This window comes from Malania oleifera, chromosome 11 (genome assembly GCF_029873635.1).
Source record: "Malania oleifera isolate guangnan ecotype guangnan chromosome 11, ASM2987363v1, whole genome shotgun sequence".
In the NCBI taxonomy this organism is placed as follows: Eukaryota; Viridiplantae; Streptophyta; class Magnoliopsida; order Santalales; family Ximeniaceae; genus Malania; species Malania oleifera.
The window spans coordinates 19,509,784-19,534,793 of record NC_080427.1 but is presented as its reverse complement, the minus strand read 5'-3'; the positions used below and the strand labels follow the sequence as shown (position 1 = coordinate 19,534,793).

Below are 25,010 nucleotides of genomic sequence, written 5' to 3'. Positions count from 1 at the left end.
CAGAAGACCCCCCAGCATGAATGACGTGTTTCCTAGTGTCCCCAGCCTCACATGTTAAGGGAAAAGGAATTGTAATAGTTGTATGGCCTCCCTGAATCCTTTGTTGGTGGGTTATTCCATTCTAGCCTCCTTTCTCATTGCCAGCGCTCATCTGGTCACATATGCATAGGCAGAGTTTGTTGATAACCTCTGAAACACACTAGTTCTCTCCTTTTCCTCCTAAACTCTCTAAATTTTTGTAGACACGCAGTCAGAGCATCTCCATCTACCAGTGTTAGGTTTGGAAATATCTATGACGGTGCTGATAATTCCAACAGGGCAGCAATGAAGTCCCTCCACCCTTTTTTTTCTCAGTCCCCTTCTGCAATTCATAATAGTAGAGAATCTTGCTATCAGCCTTCTTCAAGCATATGAACCTCCCCCTTCCATTTTACGGAACCTTAACCGATGCACTTCTCTGCCTTTCGGTACATAACTCCACCATGGCCCTTCATTGGCTGCACTTACCACCCCCGTCAATTTCAAAACCCACACGAGTTCCTCCTTTTCCATAACGATGAAGAAGATAAACTTGCCTATGTATTCAGTGATGCGGAAATGAGAAGTATCCAGTTGCGTGATAACCTTCCTCTCAGTTTTAAGTGTGGCATGCTCACCCATTTCACTTCAATCACTGGCGAGCTGTGCGACATGGTGAGACGACAAAAGGGAGATGGTCAAAAGGTTTAGCACAGGGCCTTAATTCTTAACAAATTCTCGAAGCTTATTCTAAAACTATTGAGGTGGATGAATGCTTGGCCACCTCGATTTCTAGGTTGCATAGCAGGAAATGATCCAATTTCTGGAATACAAGGGCAGGTTGAAAGGTTTCTTAATTTTTGAGTTCAGTTATAGGATCGCCAAAGTGGTTAGTGCCGAAAGAAGTGACCCCCTTCAGTTGCGGGGTTGTGGTTTTGGCAATCAAGTGGAAGGTTTAGAAGGAGAACACTGGTTGGCTGGGACAACATAGTTGCCTAGTATAGCCAACAGATTGGAAGAAGAACAGATACTGATTTCAAAGACGGGGTTGACGTGGAGGAACGATTATTGTTGCAGGATATAAAGGGGAGATTGTGGGATAGAGTAGTTGAGTGTGTCACCATGCTTAAGGGGTCAAAGCTGCAGGGCGCTAAGAGGATGGAAGTGTCGTATCGCCTTCATCAGGTCTCATCTATCAGACCCAGTTCAAATATGGAGAGGACAAAGCATATTAAAGTCAACTATCATTTTGTGAGGGATGTTGTGTGCAAAAAGGTTGTGAGACTCCATTTGTGATAAGCCATGTTTTCACAAAAGTTTTATTTAAGCCTGCCTTGTCAAATGGTTGTGACAAATTGGGGTTAGGTGATATTTATAGACCTCTAGCTTTATGAAGATTGTTAGAAGAAGATATGCTATTTTAGTAATTATGTGGTCTGGGTGAGAGCATTTTTGTCTTTCATGCCTTTTTATTAGTAATACGTAACAGGATAGATCTAGAGCTGTACATATGTTTCAGGAAACTGCTGCCTGATTTTCCTCTTCTTTTCTTCACCTCTTCTCTTATTCTCTTCTTCTCTCCTCCATCTCTATCTTTATGACATATTACATTATCATATTCTCCTGTAATTTTAGTTTTTTCACTAAAAAGCTGCCCCCACATCTCATTTTCACAATGTTTTCTACTGCCTCTAAATTTTTTAAATAAAGAATAAATTCACTAAAGAAAGAAAGGGAAAGTGAAAGAGGAGGGCAAGGTTTCCTCCAAGTAAAATTAAAAACACGCCCCCAAAAAAAAATAAAAAATAAAAACCAAAAGGGCAGCCCTCCAATTCCTTTGCAAATCAGTAGGGAATAGCCCCTCCCAAACAGCCATGAAGCTAGGGGGGGGAAAATCCACCCATAGAAAATAGGATATTGATCTTTGAACATCCTAGCAGTCCCTCTCTGTCCACAAGGTCCAATGAATAGTTTTCAAAAAAATATATATGTTATTTTAGTAATTAGAATATGTGAGTGAGGTATCTTTGTCCTCAATATTTTTTATTCTTATTAATAAATAAGGGACAGACATGGAGCTGTACTTAATGCTCCAGGAGAACTGTGAACTGTTCTTTTTCTCCTTCTCCTCTTCAAGCACTGTATTTTCTTCTCCGATTCTTCAATTTATTTCAAATTTACAACATTGTATCGGAGCAGGATCTCTGAACCTGATTAATCAGAAGTAGTTACAGCCGTTCTCTTCCTTTCCTTTTCTCTCCCTTGTCATTTGACAATCCCTAACGAAGAGATTTTTTTTCTGTTTTGAGAGTTGTTTACAGTTTCTTATCCTTCTCCTTTCAGCCGTGAACCACTCTTATGGTGTTGTGTGGCTCATGGTAGTTCGCTCATGTAAAGGCAGCACCCTACTGTTTCATGACTGTTATGATGTTTGCGCTGACTGCTGGTCCACTGGTGATACTGTTTTAACGCTGTAATTTCTGTTTTCATGCCTGCCTACACTTCTAGCTGCTGCCAGGTTGGTTTTGGAGTATCTGCACTGCTGTTTAATTGTATGTGGTGCTTCATTGTGGTCTCCCAAGTTCTGCGTGTTATAAGTGTAGTCTCTGCTCTATGTGCTCAAAGCCAAATTTGACATGACATGTGAGAAACTAATTATTTCTTTGATTCCTTCTAGTGTATGGTAATTTCTGTTCTGTGGTAGTAGCTTCCTGTTGAAGTTCTGGAACTTAGGAGTGCTGTTCTGTGCCTGTTCTGAGAGCGCTGTTCTGTCTTATGTTTGCTGCCTATTTTGCAGAGTTGCGCTGTTATTCATTCCTGATACTGATGTGCACTGCTTGAGGTGTGTAGGGATGGTTTTGATGGCCCCAGTGGAGAGAGCTTCAGCTGATACTATTAACAAACAGATCACAGCCATCAAATTGGTTTGGATCCTCCAACTACCTATGATGATCTCAGGTAGTGCGAGTGTATATTAACGCTAAAGGGAAGTCCAAGTATTTGTTGCATTCTCCTCCAACTCCAAGGATTATGAAGATTGGATGAAAGAGAATGACATATGCTTGTCTGGTTGTGGAATAGCATGAAGCCACGAATTGCTGCGACCGTGATGTTTCATAGAACAACCAAGGTTGTATGGGAAGATCTTCTTGAAAGCTTCTCACAAAATAAAAATCAAACTCGTGCTTTTGACCTATATGAGAATTTTTTCAATGACCAGGAAGGTAGGTCAATTAGTGAGTACTATACCACTTTGAAGGGTATACAGCCAGTTAGCTCCAACATTGAGATGATTAAAAGGCAAAGGTCAGAGTTTTTGGCTTCCAAGTTCTTTTTTTTTTTTTTTTTTTTTCTTGGGTTTAGTCCTGAGCTTCAACCCATATATGATTAGATTTTTGCTAGTGAACCCATACGATCCATGAATGAAGCATATTCTAGAATTCAACGTATCACCAAAGATGGCTCTCAGTAAGCTTCTTCCCATGATAGCTCAGCCATGGTTAGCAGTTAGCACTACCTCCAACCATCGTAAGGGAAGTGTTGGAGGATGAGGATGCGCTTTGGAAAGTGGTCAGGGCAAAAGTAGTGTTTCAGGATGAGGAGTTCATCACAGCGATTCCTGCATTTGCACACATTGTGGTAAGGAAAACCGTGCTTTTGATTCTCGCTGAGATCTCAATGGCAAACCGATTTGGGCCCATGAGTCTCCTTCTAGGGATGATTAAGTATTGAAACTCCAAGTACACATGGCCAATCCACTAGGGATTCGAGTAAATCATCTACAGTGTCTTGAGAGAAAGATAACAATCTCATTAGCATGGTTCAACAACTCCAAACTCAATCGTCTATGTCAATTTCCATTGTGACCCATTCAAGTACAATTTGGTCTCTTGCCTCTTCATCCCCTTCACCCTAGGTTATTGATTATGGTGCTTCCTGCCATATGGCCGGTAGTCTTAATTTATTTAAGTCCTTGAAACCCACTACTTCAGTAACACTCTAAGGTTACTCTTGCTCATGGTTCACTTACTCTGGTTTCTATATGTGGTGTCTTTCATTTTGTTCCATGACTTTTTCCTCTACACTATATGTGCCTAAATTTCATTTGAACTTGTTATTAGTTAGTCAATTAACTAAATCTCATCACTGTTCTGTGACCTTCTCTCTTTCTCATTGTGTTATTTAGAATCTCAAGACTAAGACAAGGGTTGTTGGAGGGCTTGAGAAGGATGGCTTGTACCATCTTTATGGTGGTGATAGTAGATTTAGTTCTTTCATTTGATAGCAGGTAGTAGATCCAATTCTTGTCTTACCGCTGCCTCAATTTCTACTCACGGTGTTTCTCTTGATCAGTGACACACTCATTTGGGTCATCCATCTCTTTAAAAGCTATAAAAAAAAATTTCCCACGTTCAATTCTGTTTCTCGTTCAGAGTGTTCTGCGTATCAGTTAGGAAAGCAAGTTAGGAGATCTTTTCCACGTAAATCATTGTTTTCTCTTATTCATTCAGACATTTAGAGTCCACATAGAGTCAAGAATTTGACTTGACTGGTCATCAATATTTTGTGTCCTTTGTTGGATGATTTTTCGCATATGACCTGGATCTATTTGTTGAAAGACAAGTTTGAATTTGCGAATGTATTTACTAAATTCAAGAAACCAAAACTCAGTTTGGCATTGGTATTAATATTTTTCAGTCCGAGAATGCAATTGAATTTTTCCAAAATGAGGTTCAGTCTTTTTGCTTGTCCAATGAGATTATTCATCAAACATCATGTATGCATACCCCGCAATAAATGGAGTAGCTGAAAGGAAAAATATTGACACAGCAGAGTCTTTACTCCTTCATATACATGTCCTAATAGCCTTTTGAATCAATACTCTTCTTACAGCATGTTTTCTACTCAACAGGATGCCCTCCAGTGTTTTAGGAGGACAAAACCCTTCTCCATCATGTACCTAGAAACATCCACGTTCTCTATTAAGCCTCATGTCTATGGGTGCACATGTTTTGTTCATGTTTCACATAATGGTCAAGATAAGTTCTCTCCTTGTGCTATTAAACGTGTCTTTGTTTGGATACTCGAAACTAAAAAGGGCTACAAATGTTATGATCCCCGTATAAATTGACGGAAAAGGACTCATATAGCCAACCCACCAAGTGGGACTTAAGACTTGGTTTTGTTGTTGTTTTTGTATGTTATGATAACCGCAGCCACAGGAAATATGTTGCTGCAAATGTCACCATTTTTTAGGGGACACTTTACTTCTCTAGTGCAGGGTCCTCTTTGGATGAATCTATTTTGAGGTCATCAACTATTTATGACCCCCCACGTGTGTTGATCCTCCTATTCCTACTATTATCCCTCTCCAAGAATCTTCTACTCTTCCAAATCCAACAGCTACTGAACCAGAGAAACAATTGAGGGTTTATGAACAACAAAAGCAAGCACAAACATCCCCACCACCATGCAGCCACCTCTTCTTTCCACCACTATTTCAACTTTTGATCTTGGAGATTCATCCCAGCATGACTTGGATTTGCCCATTGCTCACTGGGAAGGTGCTCAAACATGTACTCAGCAGTCCTTAGTTGTTTATCCTATTGCTCATTATGTTTAAGTTATTCACCTTGTCCTATACGTTATTTTGCCTTGTCTATCTCCTCTATTTCTATCCCTTAAGTGGAAGCACGCAATGGATGTAGAAATGGATGCCTTGACCACTCGAAGGACATGGGACTTGGTGGATCTTCCTCTTGGTAAGGAGTTGGTTAGGCAACGTTGGGTATACGCCATCAAATATCTTCCTGATGGCTCTAATGAACAGCTTAAGGCTCAATTGATTGCCAAGGGGTACATCCAAACATATGGCAGTGATTATTTTGAGACCTTCTCTCTTGTTGCTCGACTAAATTATGTTCATTAATTGATCTCGTTAGCAATTACTTTTGATTGGCCCTTAACAATTGGATGTGAAGAATTTCATTTTATATGGAGATTTGCAGGAAGAGGTATACATGAGGCAACCTCCTAGGCATGTTGCTCCGGGGAAGATGGTAAAGTATGTAGGCTATATAGGGCCATCTGTGGTCTTAAGCAGTATCCTCCAACCTAGTTTAACAATTTTAATGTAGTGGCCTCAACATTCGGCTTCAGTGCCTACGTTAATCATTTGGTCTTTGTTCATAAAAAGGAGACAAGAGTGGTACTTCTTAGTGTTGATGATATTACCATTATTGGTGTTGAGACCAGAGCAGGATTGGAGATTTTAACCAATGGCTTCAAGCTAAATTTCAAATCAAAGACTTGGGTAATCTGGATTACTCTCTTAGTATTGAAATTGTATGATGTAGGAAAGGGTTGAATCTATCTCAGTGAAAAATATACCTTGGACTTACTAAGAGAGACTAGTTTGTTGGGAGCTAAACCAGTCAATATTCCCATAGATCCTAACATGAAGTTGTCTAGGGATGTCAGAGGGAACTATGAATACAAATGTCAATATAGGCTGTTGGTTGGCAAGTTAATCTACTTGACTATCACTAGACTTGACATATCTTTTGCAGGGGGGTGGTGAGTTGGTTTATGGAAAACCCCAAACAACTGCATTGGGATGTTGTTTCTAGGATTTTTCAGTATCTCAAAAGCTCTCCCAATGAAGGTTTTTATTATATAAATGTAATAAAAACTGTGAGATCATTGGATACTCTAATGTGGATTGGGCATTTGGGCTGGCTCCTTAGATGATCGAAGGTATACTACGGGACATTGTACGTTTGTGGGAGGTAATCTTATTACCTAGTGTAGCTATAAACAAGCTATTATAGCAAGATCTAGTGCTAAAGCAAAATACCAAGCTATGGCTTATACTATGAGTGAGCATATGTGATTGAAGTCTTACAAAGATGGGACTACCAACCTCCCCCCCCCCCCCCCCCAACAGAAACCTCACCACCTGCCAATGTAGGAAAGCTGCTCATTTATCACATTTGAATCCAGGGACATCACAAAAATATCTGGACAAGTCAATTTATTAGGTCTACTCAATTCGGATGAGTTATTAGTATTAGTCAAGTTAAGAACCAAAGTCCAGGTAAATACCTTAATCTTTAACAAACCTTCAGCATTTAAATTACATTCTCCTGGTGCAAAAGACAATATGTCAATGATTTCAATAAGCGCAAAAGAAAGGATTTAGAATAGAAAAACCAAAGCTAATCCCCGGTCAAATAAGAGTGCCATGCCTCGAATGAGAGACCAAAGAATCTAGAACTCTCGATGAGTAGCAATTTCATCAATTTCTCCTTCATAAAGCAGCGCTTATGCTACTGAAGTAAGATATCTAAGTGATAAACTTCCAAGACCTCACATGAGTAGCATAAGTGCTTCCTCTAACAGCCCACCCATTGCAATGAATATCATACTTACTCTTAATAACCTTTAACCAAAAGGAGTCTACTTCTAAGGGAAACATCCATATGCATTTTCCCACTAGAAAAACCTTCTAGGGACCAAATTATCAAGTCTCAAACCCCTTTTTGATTTAGGCGTCCTAACCATATTCCAACTCACTAGTTGATCCCTATTAGCATGACTTGTGCAAGACCATAAAAAATATCTCATAAGCCTTTATAAACTCTCCAATACACTAACAAGAAATCTACAAAAAAACCAAAAGAGAAAATCAAAAACAAAGCAAATGGGGATACTCACAAAAGACAAGCAGTATTGAGAATAATACAACCCCCTAAGGAAATATAAGTCCTCTTTCAACTCTCTAATATCCTATCCACTCTCTCATCCACTAGGTCCCAAAAGCACACAAAGGTAGGATTGCCCCCAAAGCCAAAGATGAAACAGTGCAGCCTACCAAAGATGTCAACTCCTCATATGCACATTGATCCAAATTAATCCCAACTACACCACTCCAATACATATAAATCTTTTACCCTGAAATTTTCTCAAATATTTTTAACAAAACAAGAATATTTCAAAATTTTACAACATTTCTCCAGAGAAACAATGGCATTGCCAGCGAACTGAAGATGGGATACCTCAACGGCATCCCAACCTATACTGAGTCCTTTAATCACACCTAAACACAAGAGCATGTAAGAGCATCCATAACAACACATCAACCATTACCTTACACAAAAAAGGAGGAAGTGTGTCCCCTTGCCTTAAACCCTTAGAAACATTAAACCAATCCTTAGGCCCCATTCATAATTACAATGGTGGAAGATGGGCAACCTTTCATCCATTTCCTCCAGATCAACCCAAAAACTTCTTCTCCAACACTCATCCAAAAAAGCCAGCACACCGTATCATGTAATTTTCTCAAAATCCAATTTAAAGATAATACCTCCATTACCCCCCCCCCCCCCTCCTCTTAATATCCTCAACCACCTCATTTGCTACCAATGCAGCATCTAAAATCAACCCATCCTTTATGAAAGCACTTTGCACCACTATCACCCATAGCACCCAAAACCACTTTGTACCACGATCACCATATCACCTAAAACCTCCCAAAGCCTCTAAGGTAACACCATAGTTAAAATTTTATAAATACAAGCAACAAACTAATAGGCCTGAAATCTTTCACCTTACTAAAGCGATCTTTCTTAGGGTATAAACAATAAGGTAGCATTTGGTTCAATGTTGGAATTAGAATCGGAAACAGAATTCACTAGAATTGGAAACGGAATGTCAGATTCCTCTCATTTTTGTTTGACACAAAATTGAAATTGAAATTGTGTTATAGTGTGGTATATATAGACATAGAAATCGGAAATGAGTCTAGTTAATATAAAAAATTTATTCAACTAAATAATAATATTATAAATATATACTTATTATATAATATTATTTTATTAAGCTATACAACAAATAATTTTTACAACAAAATCATTTGGATAATCATGTACTTGATTAAGTATTATATTTTAATATGTAATTTATTAAAATTTAAATAAAAATCTCATATACTATAAAACTATAAAATAATTTATTTTTTAATATAAAATAATAATAATCTCATATACTATAACACTATAGCATAACTTATTTTTTAATATAAAATAATATATAATAATAAAACAACCAACATAGCATGATATTTTATTACACAATAATATTTTATTCTTTTTTGTATGTTATATAATTAATAAAATTTACAATTATATATTTGTTTTAAAGATATTAATAATATTAATTTTATCTTATTTTAAGGTTATACAAAATAATATAATAAATAAATGATCATACCACATTTCCATCATAATATTCAATTAATTTAATACTATTTTATTACTTTTTATCTGTTATAATATTGTTATGTATAAAATAAATATTAATAAAAATGGTTAAATACTTTATATTATAATATATAATATATTATCATATATTTACATTTAATGATGTCATAATACTAATATTATTTTTTATATTTATGTAATATATATTTATTTATCATATATAATATTACATTATAATAAATATGTGCCTGAGTATTTAATATACAATAATATTATATCTTTTCCAATCTATAATATTATTAAATTTTATTATTATATATTTCTAATTAATGATAATAATAATAATAATAATAAATATTTTATTTAATTTTGTTTTATTTTTAAGATTATAAATAATAATATAATAAATCAAAATCATACCATATGTATATCGTAATATTTTAACATCTAATACTCTTCTATTAATTTTTATATATTATAATATTATTATATATAATATAAAATATTAATAATAATTTTTTAATATTTATATTACAATATATAATAATATTTTAAATAGTAATAATGATATCATATTATTAATATTATTTTTAAAATTTATGCAACATATATTATATTATATAAATTATCATATTATAATAAATACTATGCTTCCAAGAATCAAGATTTGATTCTGGGGTAAAAGCTAGGAATCAAAATGTAAGGAAAAGGGGGAATCCCATTCCTGCATGGAATGGGAATCGGAATAAGATTACCGCAAAAACAAACATTAGGAATGGGAATCAACCATTCCAATTCCAATTCCTAGAGTTAATTCCCAATTACCAAACACTACCGAAGAGTAGAATTCACACTCCTTCCTGTCGCAATGTCCCAGAGAAGGGTCCAGAATGGCAAGGGATAATAGATATTGAAATTTGAATTGAGTCGCCACTAATCTATTATTTACCATGGTGCAGTTAGAACACCTATTTACTACTCATTGATTGGTCTCTACATTATTCTTAGCCCAACAAACCAACAGTCTTAGTCTACTTTACTAGAATCAGGATCAGAAGTTTAGTTATGCAAGAGGAATATACTAGCACCCCCTATACACCCATTCTACGAACAGTATCAAATTAATTATAAATTATCCCTAAATTAAATTTTGACGGTCTTCAATTAGTTCCTTTAAAGTAAACAAATAAATAAATAAACAAATAAATAAATAAATAAAAGTAAACAAATAAATTAATTAATTAAAAAAGTAAATGAAAAATCACAGTGCAATTAGGAATATCTAATAAGACCTACAAATGAGGGGATATTATTAGATAAACCCCCTTCAGAACTAATACAGGTGAGGTATGAAATACCTCTTTACCCTTTTTGAAATCATCGAGACACACCCACACAAAAACAAGTAAAATCATCAAAAAGAATATTTGAAAACATTACCAGATTTTTCAAAATATTTTGTAAAAATTTTCTAAAACTTTCCCACATTTTTCTAAAAATTATGAGCTTTTTTTAAAAATATTTTTCTTTATTTTCTTGGCATATTTTTCCAATTTTTTTTAAATTTCAAGTCAAAATAACTCAAATATTTTTCCCAACTTCAAAAAAAGTATATATATATTTTTCCAAATTCTTCCTAATTTTTTTCTTTTTTTATCACTTTTCATGAATTTTATCCAATTAAAAATTAAATAAAGAAAATCTCATCAAACACAATAGAAAATCAAAATCGAAAAAGAAATCGTTTACTTATCACTTGGGTTTTCTTCAATTTGACAACAAAACTATAGGCTTCTTCATGAATTCCAATACTTGAAGCTGCTGCTGCAACAGAGCTGCTGTCCGAGGCACGAAACTGACGATGAAAAAACTCCTAATGAAAATACAACCATCCAAAATGAAGAAGGATGAGTGCTCCACATCTTGTCCAAATTTCAACTCAATCAGACAAGAAATCATCATTCATTCGTCTAAATCAAATTGACTGCGCAGGCACCCCCAATCCTGAAGCTGCTGCTACAATGAGACTGCTATCCAAGCCATGAAACTGACGTTGCAAAGCTCTAAATGATAATCCGACCGTCCAAAATAAAGAAGGATGAGTCCTGCACAACCTGTCAAAATTTCAGTTCAATCATACGAGAATTTACCATCTGATCGTTTAGATCAAGCTAGCATGCTTAGGCATCTCCAAGCCTGAAGCTGCTGCTGCAATGGGGCTGATGTCAAGGTCACGAAACCGACATTGCAAAGCTTCAAATGACAATTTGACCGTCCATAATGAAGAAGGATGAGTCGTGAACCAGTTGTCAAACTTTCAGCTCCATCAAACGATAAATCACCATCTGATCATCTAGGTCAAACTAACTGCGCAAGCACCTCCAATCCTAAATTTTCAGCAAAAATAACTTTTTTTCTCCCCCACTCTTTCTCAGCACGAAGCTCTCTATTTTTCTCCTCCTCTCTTCTTGTGTTTTGTCCCTTCACTCTCTTTGAGGCCTCTGTTTATAGGCTTGGGAGAGTTAATTTGAATTCAATTTGATTGATCAATCAAATTTGATTGGTCAATCAAATTTTACAACAAATTTCCAATTTTCTTTAATCAAAATTTCAATTCCAAAGCTAACTCTCAATCACCACTTAGTTTATTCTTGATTTTTCTTTGCAAGTTTGAATTGCTCAATCAAATTACCAATTTTCTTTAGTAAAAAATTTCAATTGCATAGCTAACTCCCAATCACCACTTATTTTTTATTTTTGCACATTTTTCGCATTGCATGTTTGAAAATGATTTGCAAATTAAAGGCTACTTGGCCCACTTCCATTCATTTTATTTTATTTTTTTCCATTGTAAAAATATATTTTCCTTTTCTCTGCATTTTTTTTTTTTTTGTATTTATAATTTTTTTGTATGAAATTAAAAAAAAAAAATTCCTTTGTTTTTGTAATTTAAGACCCCCGGACATATTGGGGTGTCTATAGCTGCCCCTCTTTATAGGTTTTGTTACCGATGATGATAAAAGACGTGCTTTTATTGTCTTTTAGAAACAAATCTATAAAAACAAAAGACAAATTTTGGACTGAGTTTTATATAACAAAAACCCCCGCAAAAGAAAATATATGAATTTAGAAAGATGTATGGATTCTGAGGCCAATTCACAGACTTACAGAGTAGGGTGTAAAATGTCCTAGTTGATGGGAAAGATTACTACCACAGGTCTGGAAATCATGCCATGAACCACGAGAGTAGCTCACAAATGTGGATGAAAACGACTGCTCAGATTTGAGAACTAATGTCACATGTCTCTAAAACAACCAAAATTACTTGGATGGGACTTCTCATATTCAGGAACTATAAAAGCCAAAACCCTCTGAAATAGTCAGAGCAATTTAAATGAGTTAGTGGTTAGAATAACTTGGATGACTACTAGGATATGGGAACTCTAATCGCGACAAACCTTCGAGATGGCCAGAGCATTTTGAAGTGTTAGTGATTAGGACAACTTGGATGGGACCATCCGAAAATGTAAACTTCGATGGGACCATTCCGAAAATGGTCAAATTGGATGGAACCATTCCGAAAATGGACAACTTGGATGGGACCATTCTGAAAATGGTCAATTTGGATGGGACTATTCAGAAAATAGTCAACTTGGATAGGGCCATTCCGAAAATGGTCAATTTCGATGAGACTATTCCGAAAATAGTCAACTTTGATGGGACCATTCCGAAAATGGTCAACTTGGACAGGACTATTTCGAAAATGGTCAACTTAGATAGAACCATTCCAAAAATAGTTAACTTGGATGGGACCATTTCGAAAATGGTCAACTTGGATAGGACCATTCCGAAAATGGTCAACTTGGGTGGGATCATTCCGAAGATGATCAACCTAGATGGGACCAATCCGAAAATGGACAACTTGGATGAGACCATTCCGAAAAATGTAAACTTAGAAGGGACCATTCCGAAAATAGTCAACTTAGATGGACCATTCCCAAAACGGTCAACTTGGATGAGACCTCCCAGATTCTAGAAGTATAAATGCCAAAACCCTCTAAGATGGTCAAAGAAACTTTGACGTGTTAATGGTTAATACAACTTTGAAGATGACTACTTAGATTTGAGAACTCTAGTCACCGCAAACCACCAAGATAGCCAGAGCATTTTGAATGTTAGTAGTCAGTACAACTTCAAGATGACTACTCGAATTTAGGAACTCTAATCACCGCAAACCTTCGAGATAGCCAAAGCATTTTGAATGTTAGTAGTCAGTACAACTTGAAAAAGCAAGAGAAGGCTATTACTTTAAGAAGTTGAAGAGAGCTTAATTTACAAGAGAAAGGGCAAAATTTCGAAATAGAGGAGCAGACCATGAGATCCGCAAAACCCACATCCAAGGCTGCAATACCCACCCCTGTCTCGAGCCAAACAGTGGAACACTCGAGAAATCCTCCCGTTTTTTCCTCTCATACTTTTCCTTATGTTCCTCCTATAACTTTTCCTCAAAGACTTCAGAAAAAAAAAAGCTAGATAAACAATTTTCTAAGTTCCTCGATGTTTTTAAAAAGTAAAACATTCCTTTTGCAGATGCCTTGGAATAAAGGCCTGGCTATGTGAAGTTCATGAAGGAGATTCTATTAAACAAGAGGATATTAGGAGAGTATGATGTTACCTGATTGAAATTGAATTGCATTTTGTCTTGTTTTGTGCTTAATTCTCGTGTTTGCTTGATTTATTTGAATTCCTTTGAACACTTTTGCACAATACCATGATCAATAAGTTTCTTTGTTGGCTTAGAGTGTATATATGTGAATTAGATATTTTATAAAGATCTCATTGAACTCTAGAACCATTTTGATAATCTCCTGAGGTGAAATCCTAGGCAGCACACCACTAGAGAAATGATATAGGCCATCTTTGGAACGTTTGAACTTTTCTAGCCTACCCTAATTATCTATCTCTAGTCAACCATTTGAGCCTTAAACACATTGGCCATTTTTCTTTCATTAACCCACATTAACCATACCTTTTAACCCATAAAAACTCATCCTACCTTTTCAAGAAAATTTGTTATTTGCTTAGTCATTGGAGAAGAGAAAAGGTTTGTTAAAAAGTTAAGAGAGCAAGAGCCAGTTTTGTTATTCTATTAAAAAAAAAGATTAATAGTAAAAATAATACAACCCGAATTACAAAAAAATAGGTTTCGGGGTTGTAGAATTGAAAAAAGAAAATATATATATATATATATATATATATATATATATATATATATATAGATGAATAAATTGCCCATAATTTGCTCTAGGAAGTAAATGTAATTTTTCTCTCTTCATTGGTGAAGCTTGTGTTGAATTTTCTTGCTTTGAATTCCATATCATTTTTTTTTTTTTTGCTTTTGTCATTACCCTAAGCCAAATATTACAAGATTTTATAAAGACCTTTTGATCTTTTGTGGTGTTTTTGAACAACATTTGTGGAGAGTTGATTTGATAAATAGGCATAAGAAGTTCGAGAAGCTCATTCTCCTAGAGATCAATCATAATTCAATCAAGTTTGCATAAATTGATCCGAGTTAATAGAGTAGCAAGTTGAGATTGGTTACTTATACATACACACTCAAAGGTTTCCACATAAACCTAAGCATGCTCTGGAATTAATCTAAAAACTTGTTAAAATGTTTAAAGTTTTCCTTGAATCAATTTCTTTATGCAATTCATGAGGCAATCATTGTGAGAAATCAACCTATTATATTTGCATAATTTTTATTTTCTCCTTTTCTTTTTGCTCGAGAGCTAACTAATCATAAGTTTGGGTGTATTTTGATATGTTCAATTTCTATACAAGTTTTGTCATACTTTTATTCTTATTTTTATGCTAGTTTGTGTTTAATTTTATTATTTATTAGAGTTTTGATTTATTTTGTTATTTTTTGTTTAGAATAAATAAATTGAAAGAGTCGTGAGATAAGGAGGAAACCTTTTTTTTTCAAATTCAAATTCCCTTCATCAACATTCCTTTTCAAACTCAAATTCCTCTCTCAAATTTCATGAAACACCCTTTAGTATTTGGAGCATAACTTTTGCTAGAGAACTCTAAAAAGGGCGATCTAGGTATCTATGGAAAGCTAAGAAAAAATCACACAACTTTTGTCTAGAAAATTTTCGAAGATGGGAAGATATCGATAGAGAAAATTGCACATTAAGGCGGCAGCAGAAAAGGAGGGAATTTGGAGAATTTGGTTTAGGGGAGATAAGAAGGGAGGACGACTAGAACTTTATAAAAAGTAGGGATTCCAAGCTGGGAACAAAAAAAAAGCAGGATTTTCTTCACCATTAGAGGAGAATTTCGAAGCCTAGAAAAACAAGAAAAAGACGGAGGCCAAATTGGAGTTGTTGATGATTGAGATTCTCGATCTACATACAATCTCCTTCGAAACTCTTTCATCTTCTCTTTGTACAATTTGCATTATGAATTCGAGAATTATTATGGTTTGTTTTGATTCAATTATGAGCTAATTTATATTTCTATGTCTACAATGTAACCTCTCCATGACAATTCCAAATCTTATTTTTATGTGATCATAATTTTATCATTCCTTTTGAGTATACATCATTGAGTTTAATGCTTTCAATTATCTGGCCAATAGTTGAGTGATTTGTTGCACATTTTAATTCGAGAGATGATGCATGTAGTTTAGCTTATGTCATGAATTGAACGAAAGACAGGAATGTGCCAATGTGATTTGTGCGCCTTTTATGTGAAATATTATTAATCTAAATGTACTCAAATGATTTTAAATTCGCATAAACATATCGCCGAGTTATTGTATGTTGGGTGATTCTAATTCCACTCGAGAGAAGGTCTTAGATAAGTTAGAATATTTTTCCGTCAAATAGGATGATAATTGATTGATTGCATGATTAGGATTTGGGATTGGATAGGTGATTTAGATGCCTTAGTGTTTTCTCCTTTGGTGAAATCTTCTTCTTTTTAAGTATTTAGTTGATTTAATTTTATTTGTTTTTATTTTATTTTTCAGATTCAAAATCCACCACTTTTCCTGATTTTCAAATAATTTAGAATTAGAACAATTTCAATAGTTAATAGGTAAATAGTCCTCAAGGGTTTGACATCCTTCTTTATCAATATATTACTTGTTACGATTTCGTGCACTTGCGAATATTCACAAGAAGTTTTTGGCGCCGTTGCCGGGGACTATTTATTTTCTATTACTTTTGATACCAACTAGTTCTAGGTTAATTTGATTTTTCTTTATCTTAGTACTAATTTTTAATTCTATTTTTTTTTTCTTTTTTTTTTTCAGGCTACTTGAGTTATGCATTAGACGTACTCGAAGTTTGGATTTAGTGCCTTTTGACCCTGAAATTGAACGCACCTTTCGTCAACTGAACAAAGAGAAGAAGAAGGATTCCACAACCGAGAACAAAGCAATGGAAGATCAACTTGGAAAGGATTTTGGGAGATTATGTTGTTCCCTTGGTCACCAGAGCTACCTCTAGCATTAGACGGTCTGCCATTCAAGCCAATAATTTTGAGATAAAGCCAACTATTTTTCAAACGGTGGCCTCAATGATGCAATTCAATGACATGCCACATGATGATCCAAATGGTCACATAGCTAACTTTCTAGAGTTATGTGATACTTTTAAACATAACGGAGTTTCTAATGATTCTATTAGATTGAGACTCTTTCCATTCTCTCTCAGAGACAAGGCAAAGGCATGGTTAAACTCACTTCCACCGTTAACTATAACTGCACGGTAAAGCGACTCGATATCAAATTGGACAAATGTGGTGATATCGTTTCACATCTTCACGGTTTTGGCTGGGGGAAAGAACTTTGCTAGAAACTTTTTAGCCAAATCGTCCCATGCAGTTATAGTTAACGGTGGAAGTGAGTTTAACCATGCCTTTGCCTTGTCTCTGAGAGAGAATGGAAAGAGTCTCAATCTAATAGAATCATTAGAAACTCCGTTATGTTTAAAAGTATCACATAACTCCAGAAAGTTAGCTATGTGATCATTTAAATCATCATGTGGCATGTCACTGAATTGCACCATTGAGGCCACCGTTTGAAGAATAGCTGGCTTTATCTCAAAATTATTGGCTTGAATGGCAGGCCATCTAATGCTAGAGGTAGCTCTGGTGACCAAGGGAACAACATAATCTCCCAAAATCCTGTTTCCAAGTTGATCTTCCATTGCTTTGTTCTCGGTTGTGGAATCCTTCTTCTTCTCTTTGTTCAGAAGACGAAAGGTGCGTTCAATTTCAGGGTCAAAAGGCACTAAATCCAAATTTCGAGTACGTCTCATGCATAACTCAAGTAGCCTGAAAATAAAAAGAAAAAAAAAAATAGAATTAAAAATTAATACTAAGATAAAGAAAAATCAAATTAACCTAGAACTAGTTGGTATCAAAAGTAATAGAAAATAAATAGTCCCCGGCAACGGCGCCAAAAACTTCTTGTGAAAATTCGCAAGTACACGAAATCGTAAAAGTAATATAGTGATAAAGAAGGATGTCGAACCCTCAAGGACTATTTACCTATTAACTATTGAAATTGTTCTAATTCTAAATTATTTGAAAATCAAGAAAAGTGGTGGATTTTGAATCTGAAAAATAAAATAAAAACAAATAAAATTAAATCAACTAAATACTTAAAAAGAAGAAGATTTCACCAAAGGAGAAAACACTAAGGCATTTGAATCACCTATCCAATCCCAAATCCTAATCATGCAATCAATCAATTATCATCCTATTTGACGGCAAAATATTCTAACTTATCTAAGACCTTCTCTCGAGTAGAATTAGAATCACCCAACATACAATAACCCGGCGATATGTCTATGCAAATTTAAAATCATTTGAGTACATTTAAATTAATAATATTTCACATAAAAGGCGCACAAATCACATTGGCACATTCTTGTCTTTCGTTCAATTCATGACATAAGCTAAACTACATGTATCATCTCTCGAATTAAAATGTGCAACAAATCACTCAACTATTGGCCAGATAACTGAAAGCATTAAACTCAATGATGCATACTCAAAAGGAATGATAAAATTATGATCACATAAAAATAAGATTTGGAATTGTCATGGAGAGGTTACATCGTAGGCATAGGAATATAAATTAGCTCATAATAAAATCAAAACAAACCATAATAATTCTAGAATTCGCAATGCAAATTGTACAATGAGAAGATGAAAGAGTTAAGAAGGAGATTGTATGTAGATCGAGAACCTCAATCGTCAACAACTCCAATTCGGCCTCCTTCTTCTTCTTCATTTTCCAAGCTTCAAATTCTGATGAAAATCCTCGTTTTTTTTTCAAGCTTCAAATCCCTACTTTTTATAAAAGCTCTGGTCGTCCTCCCTTCTTATCTCCCCAAAACAAGATTCTCCAAATCCCCTACTTTTCTGTCGCCGCCTTGATGTGTGATTTTCTGTAGCAAGATCTTCCCATCTTCGAAAATCTTCAACACGAAAGTTGTGGGATTTTTTCTTAGCTTTTCGTAGATACCCAGATCGCCCTTTTTAGAGTTATCTAGCAAAAGTTATGCCCCAAATATTGAAGGGTTTTTCCGAAAATTCAAGAGAGGAATTTGACTTTGAAAAGGACTCTTTACGAAGGGAATTTGAATTTGAAAAGGAAAGTTTCCTCCTTATTCCACGACTCTTTTAAGTTTTTTATTCCTAAACAAAAAATAAACAAAATAAATCAAAACTCTAATAAATAATAAAATTAAACACAAACTAGCATAAAAATAAGAGTAAAAGTATGACAAAACTTGTATAGAAATTAAACACATCAAAATACCCCCAAACATATGATTTGCTGGTTCACGAGCAAAAAGAAAAAGAGAAAATAAAAATTAAACAAATATAATAGGTTGATTTCTCACAATGATTGTCTCATGTATTGCTTAAAGAAATTGATTCAAGGAAAAGTCTAAACATTTTAACAAGTTTTTAGATTAATTCAAGAGCATGCTTAGGTTCACGTAGAAACCATTGAGTGTGTGTGAGTAACCAATCTCAATTTGCTACTCTATTAACTCAGATCAATTTATGCAAACTTGATTGAATTATGATTGATCTCTAGGAGAATGAGCTTCTCAAACTTCAAATGCCTATTTTTCAAATCAACTCTCCACCAATGTAGTTCAAAAACACCACAAAAGATCAAAAGGTCTTAATTAAAGCTTGTAATGTTTGGCTTAGGGTAATGTAAAAAGCAAAAAAAAAAAATGATACGGAATTCAAAGCAAGAAAATTCAACACAAGTTTCACCAATGAACAGAGGAAAAAATTACACTTCCTAGAGCAAATTATGAGCAATTTATTCATCTATATTTTTTTTCTTCTTCTTTTTTTTTTTTTCTTTTTTCAATTCTACAACCCCAAAACCATTTTTAGTAATTTGGGTCGTATTATTTGTACTATTAATATTTTTTTTTTAATAGAATAACAAAACTTGCTCTTGCTCTCTTAACTCTTTAACAAATTTTTTCTCTTCTCCAATGACTAAAAAAATATAAAATTTTCTTGAAAAGGTAGGATGAGTGTTTATGGGTTAAAATGTATGGTTAATGTGGGTTAATGAAAGAAAAATGGCCAATGTGTTTAAGGCTCAAAGGGGTGACTAGAGATAGATAATTAGGGTAGGCTAGAAAAGTTCAAACGTTCCAAAGATGGCCTATATCATTTCTCTAGTGGGGTGCTGCCTAGGATTTCGCTTCGAGAGATAATTAAATAGGTTCTAGAGTTCAGTGAGATCTTTATAAAATATCTAATTCACATATATACACTCTAAGAAAACAAAGAAACTTCTTGATCATGGTATTGTGCAAAACTATTCGAAGGAATTCAAATAAATCAAGTAAACACAAGAATTAAGCACAAAACAAGAAAAATTTAGCATTTTCCACAAATCTAATTCAATTTCAATCAAGTAACATCATACTCTCCTAATTTTCTCTTGTTTGATAAAATCTCCTCACGAACTTCACATAGCTAGGCATTTGTTCCAAGGCATCTGCAAAAAGAATGTTAATATGTAACTTTTTAAAAATATCAAGGAACTTAGAAAATTGTTTGTTTAGCTTATTTTTCTGAAGTCTTTAAAGAAAAGGTATAGGAGGAACATAAAAGGAAGTATGAGAAGAAGAAAGGGGAGGATTTCCCGAGTGTTCTACAATTTGGCTTGGGACAGGGGTGGGTACTGTAGCTTTGGATGTGGGTGTTGCGGATCTCATAGTCTGCTCCTCTTTTTTGCAGATCTAATAGCCTTCACTTGCTCTTTCAAGTTGTACTGACTACTAACATTCAAAATGCTCTGGCTATCTCAGAGGTTTGCGGCGATTAGAGTTCCCAAATCCGAGTAGTCATCTTCAAGTTGTACTAACTACTAACATTCAAAATGCTCTGGCTATCTTGGAGGTTTGCGGCAATTAGAGTTCCCAAATCTGAGCAGTCATCTTCAAAGTTGTATTAACCATTTACACTTCAAAGTTGCTTTGACCATCTTAGAGGGTTTTGGCATTTATAGTTCCCCAATCTGAGAGGTTTAATCCAAGTCTACCGTTTTCGGGATGTTCCCATCCAAATTGACCATTTTCGGAAGGGTTTGATCCAAGTTGTACTAACCACTAACACTTCAAAATGCTCTGGCAATCTTGGAGGTTTGTGGCTATTAGAGTTCCCAAATTCAAGTAGTCATCCAAGTTATACTAACCATAAACTCATTCAAATTGCTCTGACTATTTCAGAGGGCTTTGGCGTTTATAGTTCCCGAATCTGAAAAGTCCCATCTAAGTTGTTTTGGTTGTTTTAGAGACACGTGACATTAATTCCGAAACCTGAGCAGTCGTTTTCATCTACACTTGTGAGCTACTCTCATGGTTCATGGCATGATTTCCAAACCCCATGATAGTAATCTTTCCCATCAACTAGAACATTTTACACCTTGCTCTATAAGTCTGTGAATTGACCTCAGAATCCATATATCTTTCTAAATTCATATATTTTCTTTTGTGGGGGTTTTTGTTATATAAGACTCGGTCCAATATTTGTGTCTTTTGTCTTTATAGATTTGTACTAAAAGACAATAAGAGACATGTCTTTTATCATCTTCAGTAACAAAACCTATAAAGAGGGGCAGCTATAGATACCCTAATTTGTCCAAGGGTCTTAAATTACAAAAACAAAGGAAATTTTTTTTTTTATTTCATATAAAAAAAATATACAAATACAAAAAATAAAATAAAACAAATGCCTAGAAAAGGGAAATACATTTTTACATTGGAAAAAATAAAAAATAAAAACGAAAATGAATGGAAGTGGGCCAAGTAGTCTTCAATTTGCAAATCATTTTCAAACATGCAATGTGAAAAATGTGCAAGAATAAAAAATAAGTGATGATTGGGAGTTAGGTTTGCAATTGAAATTTGTTATTAAAGCAAATTGGTAATTTGATTTAGCAATTCAAACTTGTAAAGAAAAATCAAAAATAAACTAAGTGGTGATTGGGAGTTAGCTTTCAAATTAAAATTTTGATTAAAGCAAATTGGAAATTTGTTTTAAAATTTGATTGATCAATCAAATTGAATTCAAATCACCTCTCCGAAGCCTATAAATAGAGGCCTCAGAGAGAGTGAAGGGACACAACACAAGAAGTTAGGAGGAGAAAAAAAGAGAACTTCATGCTAAGAACGAGGGAGAAAAAAAGTTGTTTTTGCTGAAAATTTAGGAATGGAGGTAATTGCGCAATCAGTGTGACCTAGATGATCAGATAGTGATTTATTGTCCGATGGAGCTGAAAGTTTGACAAGTGGTTCACGACTCATCCTTCTTCATTCTGGACGGTCAGATTGTCATTTGGAGCTTTGCAATGTCGGTATCTAACTTGGACAGCAGCCCCATTGCAGCAGTAGCTTCAGGATTGGAGATCTCTGCACATATCAGCTTGATCTAGACGTTCGAATGGTAATTTCTCGTCTGATTGAACTGAAATTTTGACAGGTTGTGCATGATTCATCCTTCTTTATTCTGAACGGTCGGATTATCATTTAGAGTTTTGCAACGTCAGTTTCATGACTTGGACAACAACCTCATTGCAGCAGCCGCTTCAAGATTGGACGTGCCTGCACAGTCAATTTAATCTAGCCAATCGGATGATGATTTCTTGTTTGATTGAGCTGAAATTTTGACAAGCTGTGCTGGACTCATCCTTCTTCATTATGGACAGTCGGATTTTCATTTGGAGCTTTTTCATCATCGGTTTCATGCCTCGGACAGCAGCTCCATTGCAGCAGCAGCTTCAAGTATTGGAATCCACGAAGAAGCCTATGGTTTTGTGGTCAAATTGAAGAAAACTCAACTTATAAGTACACTATTTCTCTTTCAATTTTCTTTTTTTCTATTGTGTTTGATGATATTTTCTTTATTTAATTTTTAATTGGTTCTTTTAAAATTGGATAAAAATCATGAAAATCATTTTTTTTTTAAAAGGAAGAATTTGGAAAAAAAAAAAAAAAAAAAACTTTGAAGTCAGGAAAAATATTTGAGTTTTTTTACTTGAAATTTTAAAAAAATGGAAAATAAATACCAAAAAAATGAGGAAAAATATTTTTAAATAAATCTCAAAAATTTTAGAAAAATGTGGGAAAATTTTAGAAAATTTTTACAAAAGATTTTGAAAAATCTGGGAATGTTTTCAAATATACTTTTTGATGATTTTACTTATTTTTGTGCGGATGCGTCCCAATGATTTCAAAAAGGGTAAAGAGGTATTTCAGACCTGACCTGTATTAGCTCTAAGGGGGATTTATCTAACAAGATCCCCTCATTTGGAGGTCTTATTAGACATTCCTAATTGCACTGTGATTTTTCATTTACCTTTTTAATTTATTTATGTATTTGTTTACTTTTATTTATTTTATTTATTTATTTATTTATTTATTTATATGTTTACTTTTAAAGAGTTAATTAAATACCATCAAAATTCAATTTAGGGATAATTCATAACTAATTAGGAACCGTTCATAAAACGGGTGTGTAGGGGATACTAGTATCTTCCTTTCGCATAACTGAACTCCCGATCCAATTCTGGTAAAGCAAATTGAGACTACTGATTTCTTGGCCTAGGAATAGTCTAGACACCAATCAATGAGTAGTAAATAAGTGTTCTAACCGCAACAGGGTAAATAATAGATTAGTGGCGACTCCATTCAAATTTCAATATCTATTATCCCTTGCCATTCCAAACCCACCACCCCAAGCCTTCAAATGTTCTTTTCTTAAGTTTTATTCTTCTCCAATTTAGGGCTATATTTCCACTAGTTTCTTGTCCAACTGAACTACATTTTATTGCTTTAGTGCAAGGAAAAAAATATTCAATATGTAGCAGACACAGAATGCATGAAGCCATAGGCTTCTTTCCTATAAGGAGGAGGAAAAGAAAAGAAAACTACCTACTGAGGTTCCATTTCTAATGACATGATCTAGTATGGCACTATGGCATAATGGAAAAGACGACTAGATTTAATTTAATCCTTACGAAGGGGAGCATATAGTCACCATTCATTGCACGACCAAGAGATCACTGTTAAGCATTAGAAAAACCTCTGGAGCTAAGTTCAGCACGACAATATTGATGTTACGAAACGATATAACCAGCATATTGTATGTAAGATAACTAAGAAACGAAGAGGGGCAATTTTTTATTTAAATAATCTTTATGCAACAAACAGTATAATTATTACAATCCTTAACCTATATTCAGCAAACTGTCAGTCCTCCAAATATTAACATTGTAAAAATTATGCCGTTTGTACCCGTTTGCTCAATATAAGTAAGGATTGTAATAATTTTTATAACAAACAGCAATCCTTACCTTAAAGCAACAAAGAGCATATTGTCAGGAACATTTCTTTTTTTAATTCTTTTCCACGTCTTTTCAGACTGAGCTCTGAGCCAAACGTAAGTATTTCTTTTTTTGTGGACAATGTCAGTAGCATTCCGGTCTCTTGGAATCTTCAATTCAGGAGATCTCTAAATGAGAGGGAGATGATGGAGTTGTGTTCCTTGTTGTCCATATTGAACAACCACAAATTATCCTTGGGTAGGGATGTTCATTCTTGGTGTCTGTATCATTCAAGGTGTTTTCTCGTAAATCATTCTTTGAATTTTTGACCTAGTCAAACTCCCCCTTTCCAATTTTTCCGGTTATTTGGAAGATCAAAGTTCTCTAAAAAATTAAAGCGGTAACTTGGTTGGTTGTGCTTGAAAAAATTAATACCAATAACTCGCTGCAGATTAGGAGACCTTTGAAGGCTCTCTCTCCAGATGTTTGCATGCTCTGTTATAGGCAGCCCCCATCTCTTTTTGCATTGTGATTTTGCATGGAGGATTTGGAATAAATTGTTCAGTATTATGGAATAGAGTTAGGTATGCCCAGCTCGTGGAGGACTTGTTAGTCACTTCTTGGAAGAAGGAAGGATAGGCAGCTCTATGGAAGTGTAGCAAGTGTGCAGTTTAATGAGATTTATGGTTGGAACGCAACAAGCAGATTTTCTTTCTGGAAAGAAGCTGAATTCACCTTTGGTGTGGGAAAAGATTCAGTGTTTGAGTTCTTTATAGTGTGTTGGGTCTGGAATTTTCAGGGAAGCTAGCTTCCAGGATTTAAATAGAAATTGGAAGAAG

General features: G+C 34.6%; 1 protein-coding gene across 2 annotated transcripts in view; it reads right to left on the bottom strand.

Annotated features, from left to right (window-relative positions):
• Positions 1–25,010, bottom strand: part of LOC131168081 (uncharacterized) — a 116,478-nt gene that overhangs the window by 53,017 nt on the left and 38,451 nt on the right. The gene's annotated exons all lie outside the window — the stretch shown is intronic.